The 15,298-nt window shown below is 41.3% G+C and overlaps 1 pseudogene; it reads left to right on the forward strand.

Moving 5' to 3' along the window:
* LOC127080678 (uncharacterized) overlaps window positions 1-11,121 on the forward strand; it is a 34,151-nt pseudogene extending 23,030 nt beyond the window's left edge.
* The last annotated feature ends 4,177 nt before the right edge of the window (window positions 11,122-15,298 follow it).

Consider the following 15,298-nt stretch of genomic DNA (forward strand, 5'->3'; position numbering starts at 1 on the left):
ACCAGATTAAGATGGAACCTGAAGACATGGAGAAAACTACGTTTGTGACGCAATGGGGCACTTTCTGTTACAAAGTAATGCCATTCGGTTTAAAGAACGCCGGGGCAACGTACCGGCGTGCTATGGTGGTTTTGTTCCATGACATGATTCATCATGAAATCGAAGTATATGTGGATGACATGATAGCCCGATCTAATACTGAAGAAGAACATCTCGATCATTTGTACAAATTGTTTGAGAGGTTGAAGAAATACAAGCTGAGATTGAACCCGAACAAATGCACCTTTGGAGTAAGATCCGGTAAACTCTTGGGATTTATTGTCAGTGGTAAAGGAATTGAGGTTGACCCGGCTAAGGTGAGAGCTATTCAAGAAATGCCAGTTCCACGTATAGATAAAGAAGTCAGGGGTTTCTTGGGACGTTTGAATTACATTGCCCGGTTTATCTCCCATTTGACCGCTACCTGCAAACCCATCTTCAAACTACTGAGGAAGAATCAAGAGATGATATGGAATGACGAATGTCAAGAAGCTTTTGACAAAATCAAGAAGTATCTCCAGGAACCTCCGATTCTGATACCACCAGTTGAAGGAAGACCTCTAATCATGTATTTGACCGTGTTAGAAAATTCAATGGGGTGTGTGTTGGGGCAACATGACGAGTCTGGTCGAAAAGAGCATGCCATATACTACCTTAGCAAAAAGTTTACCGACTGTGAAACAAGATACTCACTGCTCGAGAGAACTTGCTGTGCTTTGGCCTGGGCTGCTCGCCGACTAAGACAGTATATGTTGAATCATACCACTTGGTTGATTTCTAAGATGGATCCCATCAAATACATATTTGAGAAGCCCGCCCTCTCCGGAAGAATAGCGAGATGGCAGATGATTTTAACAGAGTATGATATCCAGTATACTACCCAGAAAGCAATCAAAGGAAGCGTGTTAGCTGATCATTTGGCTCATCAAGCGGTGAATGATTACCAATCTATGAATTTTGAGTTCCCGGATGAAGATGTCATGCTTGTTACTGATCAGGAAGAACATGGACCGGATGAAAGACCCGAACTTGGATCCCGATGGACTATGGTTTTCGATGGATCTTCTAATGCATTGGGCAACGGTGTTGGTGTTGTAATTATATCTCCCCGGGGTTGCCATACGCCCTTCACTGCCAGTCTATGCTTTGATTGCACCAACAATATGGCTGAGTATGAAGCATGTATTTTGGGACTTAAGGCTGCTATAGACCTGAGAATCAAGTTTTTGAGGGTGTATGGAGACTCGGCCCTAGTAGTCAGTCAGATCAAAGGAGAATGGGACACTAAACATCCGAATCTCATCCCTTATCGAGAGCGGGTGTTAACATTAATCCCATACTTCGAAGAGATTACATTCGAACACGTTCCACGAGAAGAGAATCAGTTGACAGACGCATTGGCTACCATGTCATCTATGTTCAGAGTCAGATGGGGCAGCGAAGCTCCCATGATCACCATTGAACGGTTAGATGAACCAGCGTATTGTTATGAACTTAACGCTGATGGAGTAGAGGAGAAACCTTGGTTCCACGAAGTAAAAAGATATTTGGAAACTCAGGAATACCCTGAAGAGGCATCTATCAATGACAGAAAATTTCTGAGGAAGTTCTCCGCTAAATTCTTTTTGAGTAATGGATTATTATACAAACGTAATCATGATTCGACTTTGCTTCGCTGTGTGGATAAAAAGGAAGCAGAAAAGATTATGGAAGACATGCATGATGGTATTTTTGGGACTCATTCTAGTGGGCATACGATGGCCAAGAAGATTTTGAGATCAGGGTATTATTGGTCTACCATGGAAGCTGATTGCCATCATCACTCCAGAACCTGTCACAAGTGCCAGATATATGCGGATAAAGTACATGTGCCTCCTGCTCCATTGAACGTGTTGACAGCACCTTGGCCCTTTGCAATGTGGGGCATTGATATGATTGGAGAGATTAAACCTACTGCTTCTAACGGGCATCGTTTCATCCTTGTTGCTATTGATTACTTTACAAAGTGGGTAGAGGCCGCCTCATTCGCTTCTGTCACCAAGAATGTGGTGGCACGATTCATCAAGAATAATCTCATTTGTCGATATGGCATCCCTGAAAGAATTATTACTGACAATGGTACTAATTTGAACAACAAGATGATTACTGAACTCTGCACGCAGTTCAAAATAAAACACCATAACTCTTCTCCGTACCGGCCAAAGATGAACGGTGCCGTGGAGGCTGCTAATAAGAATATCAAGAAGATTAGACAAAAGATGACGGTGACGTACAAAGACTGGCATGAGATGTTACCGTTTGCTCTTCACGGTTATCGCACTTCAGTACGCACTTCGACAGGAGCAACTCCTTTCTCTTTAGTCTACGGAATGGAAGCCGTTTTACCAGTGGAAGTCCAGATTCCCTCTCTAAGAATCATAAAAGAGGCGGGCTTAGATGAAGATGAATGGATTCAGACTCGACTCGACCAGATAAACTTGATCGATGAGAAGAGACTTGCGGCTGTGTGTCATGGACAGATATATCAGAAGCGCATGACCCAGGCATTTAACAAAAGAGTCAAGAGACAGGTATATCGAATTGGCGATTTGGTAATAAAGCGTATCATTCTACCACAGGGTGATCCTAGAGGCAAATGGATTCCCACGTACGAAGGGCCGTGATCAGTCACCATTTATGCTAGACAGTCCACTATTTAACCGTAAATAAGTCAGGTAAACTGTGTAAATTGAAGCATTTTTAGTTAGATATAAGCTCAATTCTACAATATTAAGTGTGTTGTTACTTATGAGTTTCTTGAGGATATTTTACGCTTTTTGGTATGTTAGCAGGTAAAAAGCTAGTTTGGAAGCTCGGGAAATCAAATGTAAGATGCCAAATCGAGCCCGAGCAAGAAAACGGAAGAAAAAGCCAATTTTTGGAGAACCTGCTGTCCATACGCGTATGGCCTTACATGATACGCGTATGGACCTTCACAGTACGCGTAGCATACGCAAATGACCAGAAGGGTGGAAAATTCAGCCAAAAGACCAGCTTCTGGTGATACGCGTACCAGTCTGGGCAATACGCGTACCAGTCTGGGCAATACGCGTACCAGACTGGGCAATACGCGTATCAGAGGCTGTGTTACGTGTGGTACGCGTTTGGGACCAGCCAATACGCGTATGGGACAGCTCAATACGCGTATGGAGCACAAAATCAGGAAAAATCCAACTGAAGAGCTATTAAGAGGCCAGACCACGATTTTCCGGGGGTTGGACATTTTTTGGAGAGAAAAGACGCGTTTTGAGAGCTGGAGACTCAACGAATATCCAAGGATTCATATGTTCAAGAGTTTTCCGACTATTGAAGATTGATTCCTCACGAAATTCTGTAATAACAACAATATTAATCTTTGTTTTTACTTTTATTATGAGTAGCTAAACCCCCCATTGCTAGGGGGGTGACCCTGATTCTGAATGTGACAGATTTGATGTTTATGAAAGTGTTGCTTATTTCTTCTTTTCCATTAATTTGTTCTTATCGCCGTTCTTTGTGCTTTATTCGTCGGACCAACGAATGATGATTAATATGAATAGTGTAAGCTGGACAACAATTATTCATTGACCTGGATAAGAACTTTGGATAGTAAAAATAACCTAGGACTAGGGATTTTCTATCTGACCGGTAATTCTTGATATGTGAATGCTTGAGTATGAACCTAATTGTTTATGGACATAGTAATTAGGTTACATAATCAAAGGTCTATTACTAAGGACTTAGGAATAGATACCCTTGAGGACCGGAATTAATTTGACAAGGATATTGTCTAAGTCTTCATAAATTATATCTGTTACAGGAAGATTCATTCACCGAACCCTAGCAATCTTCTCTCATTTGTATCTCGTTCAACCTTTTTACTTGTTTTCTTTATTTGAAATTGGTAGGATAATTACTCACCACACAAAAACCAAAGGCTTTTGTCTAATTGAAACAATCTATAAACTCTGTATTGTCAAGCAGTCCTTGAGATCGACAAACGGGGAAATTCCCTTTTATTACTACAGTGAGAAAAATAGTACACTTGCTATTTTCCCATCAAGTTTTTGGCGCCGTTGCCGGGGACTGCCAAAGATAGTAGAGTTTATTAATTTATTTTCAATTAGAATTTTGTTGCTCTGCATCTAAAATTTTATTTATTATTAATTGTATTTTTATTATTATTATAACTAACTTCTGTCTAATCTGTGTATGCGAGGTAAGGCCTCAGCTGATTTTCATTTTGACGCAGAACCAGAGAGAACATTGCGCAAAAAGCTCAGAGAAGCTAGAAGAAAGAAACTGGCCAACTCTGACACCGAAGAACCGGTCACACCTGTCACACCAGTTTCTGTTCACTCCGAAAAATCTGAGTCAGACACAGATTCACATCTAGATACTGAAAACATGGCTGCAGACCCACCTCAAGCGGAAAGACTTTTAGGTGATTATGGCAGACAGAATAACCCAGCAGTGCGGTTGACCATTGTTAACCAACCTGTTAATGTTGCTCACTTCCAATTACATCCCTCAACTATCCGCCAGTTAGAAAGCAAACCTTTTGCAGGAAAGATCAATGAGGATGCAAACAAGCATCTGCAGAGGTTTCTGACTATGACTACATCATTGAAAATTGATGGGCATTCTGAAGAGGCAAAGAGATTGGTCATGTTCCCTTTCACATTATCTGAGGACGCTGAGGAATGGTTCTATTCACTACCCGCAGGAAGCATTACTACTTGGCAACAAATGGAAACAACATTCTTGAATGAGTATTTTCCTGCTTCTGTGTATATCCGTAAGAGGTATGACATTGTGAATTTTAAACAGAAAGACGGAGAGACACTTGGAGATGCATACAAAAGATTCAAGAGATGTTTAGTTGCATGTCCTACACATAATCTGGATGAAACTGAACAAATGCAGAATTTTGTAAACGGGCTGAAAATGAAAACTAAGCAACTCATTGATACAACTGCTGGTGGCTCATCTAATTTTTCAACAGCAACCGGTATCAAAAAGATCATCGAAGCTATTGCAGCAAATGAGCATTTGGAATTATATGACCGTACTGTGAATCAGCCAGAGGGAAAAATTGACTTGAAATTAGCAAATCAGGTGGTGAAAATGGAAGACCAGGTTGCTGCTGAGGTTGAAAGAAGATTGAAAGCTATGAATTTAGGTACCCAGACTGTTGCTCAAGTGCAACCGGTTCCGACCATGATTTGTGAGATTTGTAGTGGACCACACTTTACCATACATTGTGTTGCAACCGCAGAACAAGTGCAAGCTATAAATTACTTGAGGCAGAATAATCCCTACTCCAATACTTATAATCCGGGGTGGAAAAATCATCCTAATTTCTCTTGGAAAGATCAGCAGGGTAATATTCAGAACCAAGGACCTCCACAACAACAACCACCGTACCAACAGCAACCTTATCAGCAACAAGTTCCAAAGAAAGCTGATTGGGAGATTGCTATAGAGAAGATGGCTACCCAGAGTATGCAATTTCAGGAAGAAACCAGAAATAATCAAAAGAGCACCAATGCATCCATTAAAAATCTGGAGATTCAATTGGGTCAGATAGCACAACAGATAACAAACTCCCAAACACCAGGCGCATTACCTAGTGCAACAGTGACAAATCCGAGGGAGCACAATAATGTGAGTGCGGTAACAACAAGAAGCGGGAAATCTGTTGAAGATCTTAAGAAGAAGGATGAAGAAGAAGATCAATTGCTTGAAGTGGACCTGGAAATCTTAGAAAACAAGACACCAACTGAGGAAGAAAGTGTGACACTGCCGGTGGTGCAAGAAAAGCTACCTGAACCAAAACCCATCATTAAGCTTCCATTCCCACAAAGAAACAAAAAGAAGAAGCAAGATGAGAAAAATTTTCAGAAATTCATGGAGTTGTTCAGGAAACTAGAAATCAATATTCCATTCTCTGAGGCACTCGAGCAGATGCCTATCTATGCGAAGTTCATGAAAGACATCATCTCCAAGAAGCGCACCACTAACACTGACCCTGTTATATTAACTGAAACTTGTAGTGCTATTTTGTAGGGTATGAAGATTCCAGTAAAGAAGCCAGATAGAGGTTCTGTGACCATCCCGTGTACCATTGGAGATAGGTCTTTTAAAAGGGCGCTGATTGATTTGGGGGCTAGTGTTAGCCTTATGCCTCTGTCTATTTACAGGAAGCTGGGAATTGGAAATGTTCAGGATACCAGAATGACACTTCAATTTGCTGACCACTCAGTGAAGAGACCTTTTGGGGTAGTTGAGGATGTTCTGGTCAAAGTTGATAAATTTGTTTTTCCTGTTGATTTTGTAATTTTGGAAATGCCAGAAGATGAAGAGATACCTCTGATTCTGGGAAGACCTTTCTTAGAAACAGGTAGATGCATGATAGACATTGAGGGAGGTACCTTGACCCTAAAGGTATATGATGAAGAACTCAGAATTGATGTCCGGGAAACTATGAAACATAAAGAGGAGATGTGTACAAACCACTCTGTTGAAGTAATTGATCAAATGGTAACTAGCACAATGCAAAGAAAGTTTCCTGAATTACCATTGGAAAGAGTTCTTAGTCTGTCGGTCAGAGAGATTGAAGAGAATGATGATGAAAAAGAAAAAGAAGTGCTTGCCATGCTGGATACACAACCTCTTTGGATGAAATCCAAACCACGTCGGTGGGAGGATCTGAGATCTTCACCAGAATTAGAAAATGAAAAGGTAAGTAAACCAGGTATAAATTTTGAATTAAAACAATTGCCTGTAAATCTTAAATATGTCTTTCTAGGATCTGGAACAAATTATCCTGCTATTATCAGTTCTGAGCTAAATGCCATAGATGAGGAAAAGTTAATACAGGTACTAAAGAAGCATAAGAGTGCTATTGGGTGGACTATTGAGGATTTAAAAGGTATTAGCCCCACAGTATGCATGCATAAGATACTGATGGAGGATAATCAGAAACCGGTAGTGCAACCACAGAGGAGGTTAAACCCAACAATGAAAGAAGTGGTAAGGAAAGAGGTTGTGAAGTTGTTAGATTCGGGAATGATTTACCCCATTTCTGACAGCTCGTGGGTGAGTCCAGTGCATGTGGTACCCAAGAAAGGAGGAACCACAGTAATTTTAAATGAAAAGAATGAACTGATCCCAACTCGCACAGTGACAGGGTGGCGAGTATGCATCGATTACAGAAGACTGAACACTGCAACAAGAAAGGACCATTTTCCTCTCCCGTTTATTGATCAAATGTTAGAAAGACTTGCAGGTCATGAGTATTATTGCTTTCTGGATGGATATTCGGGATACAACCAAATTGCTGTAGCCCCGGAAGATCAGGAAAAAACTGCATTTACATGTCCTTATGGTATTTTCGCTTACAGACGGATGCCATTTGGGCTGTGCAATGCCCCAGCTACTTTTCAGAGATGTATGACATCTATATTCTCCGACATGCTTGAGAAGTATATGGAGGTGTTTATGGATGATTTCTCTGTGTTTGGTTCTTCTTTTGATAATTGTTTAGCTAACTTGTCTCTTGTTTTGCAAAGATGTCAGGAAACTAACCTTATTCTCAATTGGGAGAAATGTCATTTCATGGTGCAGGAAGGAATTGTGCTAGGACACAAAATTTCCCACAAAGGAATTGAAGTGGATAAAGCCAAAGTGGAGGTGATAGCTAACCTCCCACCTCCTGTGAATGAAAAAGGGATAAGGAGTTTTTTGGGTCATGCAGGTTTTTATCGCAGGTTTATCAGAGACTTCTCAAAAGTCGCAAAACCGTTGACTGATTTGCTAGTCAAAGACAAGCAATTTAATTTTGATAAAAACTGCATGGTAGCTTTCGAAACTTTAAAGAGTAAGTTGATCAGTGCACCTGTTGTAATCGCCCCCGATTGGTCCTTGCCTTTCGAAATAATGTGTGATGCAAGTGACCTTGCTGTGGGGGCTGTCCTAGGACAGAGAAAGGACAAATTATTGCATGTGATTTATTATGCTAGTCATGTCCTTAACCCGGCCCAAATGAATTATGCAACTACCGAAAAGGAGTTGTTGGCCGTGGTTTATGCTTTTGACAAATTTAGATCATATTTGCTTGGTTCAAAAGTCATTGTGTATACTGATCATGCTGCTTTAAAGTATTTGTTTGCTAAGCAGGAATCAAAGCCGAGACTTTTGAGATGGATCCTCCTCCTTCAGGAGTTTGATTTGGAAATCAAAGACAAAAAGGGGTGCGAGAACATGGTCGCGGATCACTTATCTCGCATGTCCCCAATCAAAGAAACTGAGGAGGATCATCCTATTCAGGACACATTCGTTGATGAGAAAATACTTGTTGTTCAGGAGATACCATGGTTTGCTGACTATGCGAACTATGTGGTAGGTGGGGTTATACCTGATGACTTTAATTCTCACCAAAAGAAAAAGTTTCTTTATGATTGCAGGTTATACCTATGGGATGATCCATTTCTCTACAAAAAGGGAGTGGATGGTTTGATCAGAAGATGTGTTCCAGAAAGAGAGCAAGCCGATATTCTGAAAGCTTGTCATAATTCATAGTATGGTGGACATTTCAGTGGAGATAGAACTGCAGCAAAAGTCCTCCAATCAGGTTTGTATTGGCCGTCACTATTCAAGGATGCAAATTCTATAGTCCGAGAATGTGACAGGTGCCAACGAATGGGTAACATTACAAAACGGAATCAGATGCCGCAAAACTCCATGCTAGAAGTGGAGCTGTTTGATGTTTGGGGAATTGATTTTATGGGACCCTTTCCGCCATCATCTGGTAAGAATTACATATTGGTTGCGGTCGATTATGTGTCAAAGTGGGTAGAAGCTGTGGCATTACCAACAAATGATGCTAAAGTGGTGGTGAAGTTCTTGAGGCATAACATCTTCTCTAGGTTTGGGGTACCACGGGCTTTAATTAGTGACCAAGGTACGCATTTTATAAATAAACTCTTGGAGAATCTGTTGAAGAAGTATAATGTCAAACATAAGATAGCCACACCATATCACCCCCAGACGAGTGGGCAAGTGGAAGTATCCAACCGTCAAATAAAGCAAATCTTAGAAAAGACGGTAAGTGCTTCTCGGAAAGATTGGTCAGTAAAGCTGGATGATGCATTATGGGCATACAGGACTGCATTTAAAACACCAATAGGTATGTCCCCCTATCAATTAGTTTACGGTAAGGCTTGTCATTTACCACTCGAACTCGAGCACAGAGCTTTCTGGGCCTCCAAATTCCTAAACTGTGATCTTTTTAAAGCTGGTGAATCCCGAATTCTTCAACTTCATGAGTTGGAAGAATTCAGGAATCAAGCTTATGAAAATGCCAAAATTTACAAAGAACAAACAAAAAAATGGCATGATCAAAAGATACAAAAGAGGGAATTTCGGGAGGGACAACTTGTACTGCTATTTAATTCCAGGTTGAAGCTGTTCCAAGGGAAATTGAGGTCAAGATGGTCAGGACCATTCGTCATTAACAAAGTACTTCCTTATGGAGCAATAGAGCTTAAAAATGAGAAGAATGGCGACACCTTCAAAGTCAATGGTCAGAGGTTGAAACCATACAATCCCGGTGAAGGGGGACCGATTGAAACTGTTAAACTCATCTGAGTATGAGGTGTCCCGTCGAGCCATGCGACGTTAAACGAAGCGCTGCTTGGGAGGCAACCCAAGGGAGGTTTGATTGTTAGTGTCATTTTATTTTTGCCGAGTCAGTTTTTTTTAAAAAATCAAAGAAATGAAAACAAAAAGAAATTTTTTTTTGAAAATGAAACTGCCAATACGCGTATGGGTCTTATGATACGCGTATTGGACACCAAAAATGCACGTCTCTGGTGAAACGCGTATGATACGCGTATAGACGAAGCATACGCGTATGATACGCGTAAGGGACCAGGCCATACGCGTATTACCTTATGATACGTGATCTGTTACGCAGATCATGTTTTACACTTGTTTCAGCAGCGTATGATACGCGTAGGGCAGAGTGATACGCGTACGGTACGCGTAAGGGAGCCTGATACGCGTATTGGCAGCGTATCATACGCGTATCAGTTTTATGGTGCTGCATATATAGTTTTTGTCCGTACGGACTTCATTTTCTCACTTTTTCATTACGTATTTTTTGCGTATTACTGTGATTTTTCTCTGTTTTCTTCTTTTTCCTTCAGTCCACAGATTAATATCATGTCTCAATCACCAAACGAGATCAACACATTCCGTACCACCTACCATGAAGATCGATATGAGCAAATCAAGAATCGCAACATGGTCGAAGAAAAACATTGGATGTATCAGAATGACACGTATCCAGAGGTCACTAATATTCTGAAAAAGCAGAAGCTGATATACTTCAATGACAAAATCCAACCGGTTTCACTGGATCTGATCTGGGAGTTCTATGCCAATGCACTACGGGTAACATCTGATGAGGAAGACCCCACAGGGAATGCATCGTTCGTTTCATGGGTAAGGGGCAAAGTGGTCAAATATGATGGGAAAACGATTAACAGTGTGCTGAAATGCAAATTTTATGAGTCCATTTGCCTGTTTGCCGAAATGAAACGATCAGACAAGAACTACTGGCCTTACACTGATATGAAGAACTCACTGATTAGGCCAGGTCACGATTGGGCACCCACTTCAAAAATTTCTCCGGCGAAGATTATGATGGTTGATCTCGCTCCGATTCCGAAGGCATTGGCCTATTTCATTCATCATAATCTGAGTACTAATCGAAGCGGGTCAGAATTGATATCAGAACGTGCCCTACTGCTCCATCAGATCCTGCATCAGAAACAAGTGAATATTGGACAGATCATAGCTGCTGATATGGATGACATCGCTCAGTCGCCTAAGAAATCCTTAGGCCATGCGACGGTGATTTACCTGCTGTGCAAGAAAGCGGGTGTTCCGGACTTTTCTGATTCGCTGATGCTGCGACCGGCTGCACCGCTGAACGCCAATTGGATGAAGGAGAGGACGGTCACAGATGATCCGCCCCGACCTTTGAGGCAACAGTAAGGGCATCCCGGCAAACCAAAAAGGTTCGGGCAAAAATTAGGGATAAACGTAAAAAAATGTGCACCCGGCAAGTCGAAAACCTGAAAAGGCGGCTTGGGCAAAAAAGGGTATCCTGGTGGATTGAAAACCTGAAAAGGCGGTCCAGGCAAAAATTAGGGATCAAAGCGTATGACTATGTCCCGTTCTCAGACAGCTTCATCCAAGTTCAAAGGACTGAACAAGCTAATCACTTCTATCCGACAGCAGGAGATGAGAGTCTTGAAGACATAATGGCAGTAGGGGAATTAAAGTCAATAGGACGTTTTCGGCATAGCTTTCTCTTTGTTTTCTTGACAATTTCCTCTTACTAGGATTTCTGTCTCCTTGTACACAAATTGCCTGTTTATAGGCCCTCTTTCGAAATCAATATAATTTTAGTTTCAAAAAAAAAATGCTTTTGTTTTACTTTCTCTGTTTTGTTTGCATAAGCGTCCATTGATTTAATTCGAATTAATATATGCATTTGGATATGATCGATGTTTACCAAAAATGCGTGCGTAAAATAGAAATAGCGATTACTACTAGACTTCAGGATCGAGGAGAAGGTCTAATCATGCTTTCCAATGAATCCGTTGCTAATCCTATCCCCCAGCCAGGCTTCTGTTGAACATTTCTACCATCAGACAGAAATCAAGCATCCCCGGCTAAGAAAGGGTCATTGATACCAGTATCTCCCAACCAGAAGATTGAGATTTGTTTTCCCCAGTAGAGTCCTCTAGAAGAACTTTTCAGATGCATAATTCATTCATTACATCATTTCACAGCATACGCATGCATACATCGTTCGCAGTTATTTTCGAAAGCATAAAACATCTTATGCATCATGACATGGCATGAAGCTAACTTTATTTTTCAGGTTAATTATTCCTCTGATACAGTCAAAACAAAGGTCCATTCAGACGGACATCCTCATCAATTACGTTCAGGATTCAACTACATCTTTCAGATATACTCCATGTCAACATTCATTCTGACATCCTCCTAACGATGGCATCTATAAGCCCATCCCAGACATTTATTGCAAATACAACATATACAAATACTATCAGATATAGCCTAGCGTACGGTTCATTCTGATTCAGCTCAACATATGACTCTTTCAACTCAGATGCGATCTAACGTACGATCCATTCCGACCGTCAACAACTCCAATACGGTCTAACATACGACCCATTTGGACCTTCAAGGCCTCAAATGCTACCTAGCGTACGGTACATTCTGAAGTGTAGTCTGGCGTATGACTACCCCCTTCATCATCAGGTACAGCCTAACGGACGGCTCAGTCTACAACTCAGATACGATCTAGCATACGATCCATTCTGATCCTTCACCCCCAGTAACGATACAGCCTAACGGACGGCTCGTTCCGCAACTCAGATACGATCTAGCGTACGATCCATTCTGATCCTTTATCCCCAGCAGTGTATGACTCATTCGGATTCTTATCTCGTTTTGATTCGGCACAACATATTACTCCTCCAACAATACGGTCTCGCGTACGACCCATTCGGATCTTCATTCCTCAGATACTACCTAGCGTACGGTACATCCCGAGGTGTAGTCTAGCGTACGACTACTTTTCGTCAGATACAGCCTAACAGACGGCCCATTCTGCAACTCAGATACGATCTAGCGTATGATCCATTCTGATCTGTTATCCCCAGCGGCGTATGACCCATTCTAACTCCCTAGTGAAGTCGACGGCCTAATGAATGACTCACTATACGGTCTAGCGTATGACCCAGTGATACCCATAACTTCAGATATCTTCTAACATACGATGTACTCTGAAGCTCTCATCATCAAACTTCCTAGATGGCATCTTTAAACCCATCTCCATCAAGACTAACTAATTGACAAGTGCAAATTTTGGGGCATCCTAAGTGTTCAATAATCTTCCACCTCCAGACCACGAATGGCGTACATACCATTCTGACTCTCTCGGTTCAAGAATATTGAACAGGGGCAGCTGTCATACCCCAAAATTTGCCCATTAATATTTCAAGACATTTTTCAGGGCACTCCGACTCATTTTTATGACACTGATCTTAAAGGAACAAAGGCCCAGCTCACGAGTGGCCCAATCCAGAAAATGGCCCAAACTGGCCTGCTCGCTAGGCGAGCAAATCCTTCGCCTAGCGAACGTTCGCTGCACGCTCGCCTAGCGAACGTTCGCTACACGCTCGCCTAGCGAAGCTGACAGATAACAGAAAATTCTGGGCTTCACTCTGAGCCCATTAGGTCATGAAAAAAAGGCATTATAAATACCACAACTCCAGTCAGAAAAAGGGAGAACGAAAAGGGAGAAAGGAGAGCCCTGGCAAGCAAACCCTGATACTCACTAGAGACAAACCCTGAAGGAAAAGCCGGCGGCAGCAAGGTCACTTCCGCTCAATTCGATCCGATCGGCCAATTCAAGGTTACAATTCGATTACAAACAGGTTGGCATTGCTATTACTACCTTATGTTCTTAATTTGCACATGGTATCATGATTGAATTTATGAAACTATCTTAAGTTTTCCATATGAATTTAAGTATGCATGAACCTCTGAATGTCTAACCACATAATCTCTGTAATGAATGCTATAAGGTGTGAAGCTTGCTGCCATTATATCATTATTAAAACCGGAATCCGCAGCCGCTCGCTAGCACATCGCTAAGCGAGCATGCAACGAGTGTTCGCTAAGACTTCGCTAGGCGAAGCAGGAGCGAACGCGACAGCAGCCGACTTTTCTGTTCTGACTTTTGCCCCCCTGTCATGTTTTTATCATAGCCATGCATTGTTTATCTGACCCTACTGCTGTTCTGGTTTCTTTTGTGGTGTAATTCTCGATTGCACCATGATTTGGTATTCTGACATGTTTGCTGAGTTTTGCAAGGGTTCACACATCGTCGGGAAAGCTAGCTAGATAGGTATTCCACTTTATTTGTGGGATGCCCTTTGTGGAGTTTCACCCTAAATTACCTAATTAATTTTAATATATTAGTTTTAATGTGGAGATCCACCCTCAATTACTTAGCTGATTTTAATGTATTGATTTTAATGTGGAGATTCATCCTAGTTGCCTAATTGATTGTAAAATACGGCCTTTAAATATGTGATCTTGGACCTCTCTTTGCTGCCCTACGGTATTACGGTATAACGGTCGTGTCCCGCGAATGTAGGGATACACTTAGCAAAGACCCTTCGGTTAAATCATCATAAAATAAATCATGGTCCCTCGGATGTTGCCTTCGAAAATACGATTTTGTCCCTCGATGACCCTTCGGTGTAGCCTACGGTTAAATGATGATCGTCCCTTCGAATGCTAAGGTATCCTTACAACTGTTGCCTTCAACGACCTATCGATGACCCTACAATGACCCTTTTACATCCAAAGGATAAAACTACTTACTTCTCAATAGTAAGGACAGTTTTACCCTCATAAGGATAGGAAATGCCCATAATGACCTTAGGAAGGTATAACTCTCAATTACCGGATCATAACCTAAAACATTTTCCACCCCTCACACTTTGCAAGTCCTAGAAAATCACCACTTGGTATACATTCATACTAGAATCATTACCAAGTTATATTTTTCTAAACTATTTTTCAAAATCAAACGAGATAAATACTTTGTATACATTCATACGAGAATCATTACAAAGTTAAACTCTCTTTTCGAAACATTTTTAAACAATTCACCAACACTTTTCAGACAAAAATATAAGTGATCCAAGCAATTAAGAGCCCATGGATAACCATGGATACAAAGGGTGCTAATACCTTCCTTTTGTATAATGTACCTCCCGAACCCAAAATCTATTGAGGTCTTTCCTGTTCTTTTCCACCTTTCCTTATTGGATAAAAGAAAAGTCGGTGGCGACTCTTGCTATCCGCGACATTACGATAAAAAGCAAAATACCCCAAGTCAGTTCACCGTATGACAGTATGTGTCGCTCCCTGGATTTCCAAAATACATAGTACAAATGCGAAAGAAGGCGTAGAAGAAAACAAACAACAGAGTCGCCATCAATGTAATTAATCCTAAGCAGGAAAGGAAACACTGAATAAACCGGAAAAAGGGAATCTGATGGTCTCGCGACCAAGAGATAAGGTAAGCGAGTCGATTACACGAGGGAAAGGTATTAGCACC

The sequence above is a fragment of the Lathyrus oleraceus genome, chromosome 5 (genome assembly GCF_024323335.1).
Source record: "Lathyrus oleraceus cultivar Zhongwan6 chromosome 5, CAAS_Psat_ZW6_1.0, whole genome shotgun sequence".
NCBI classification, from domain to species: Eukaryota; Viridiplantae; Streptophyta; class Magnoliopsida; order Fabales; family Fabaceae; genus Lathyrus; species Lathyrus oleraceus.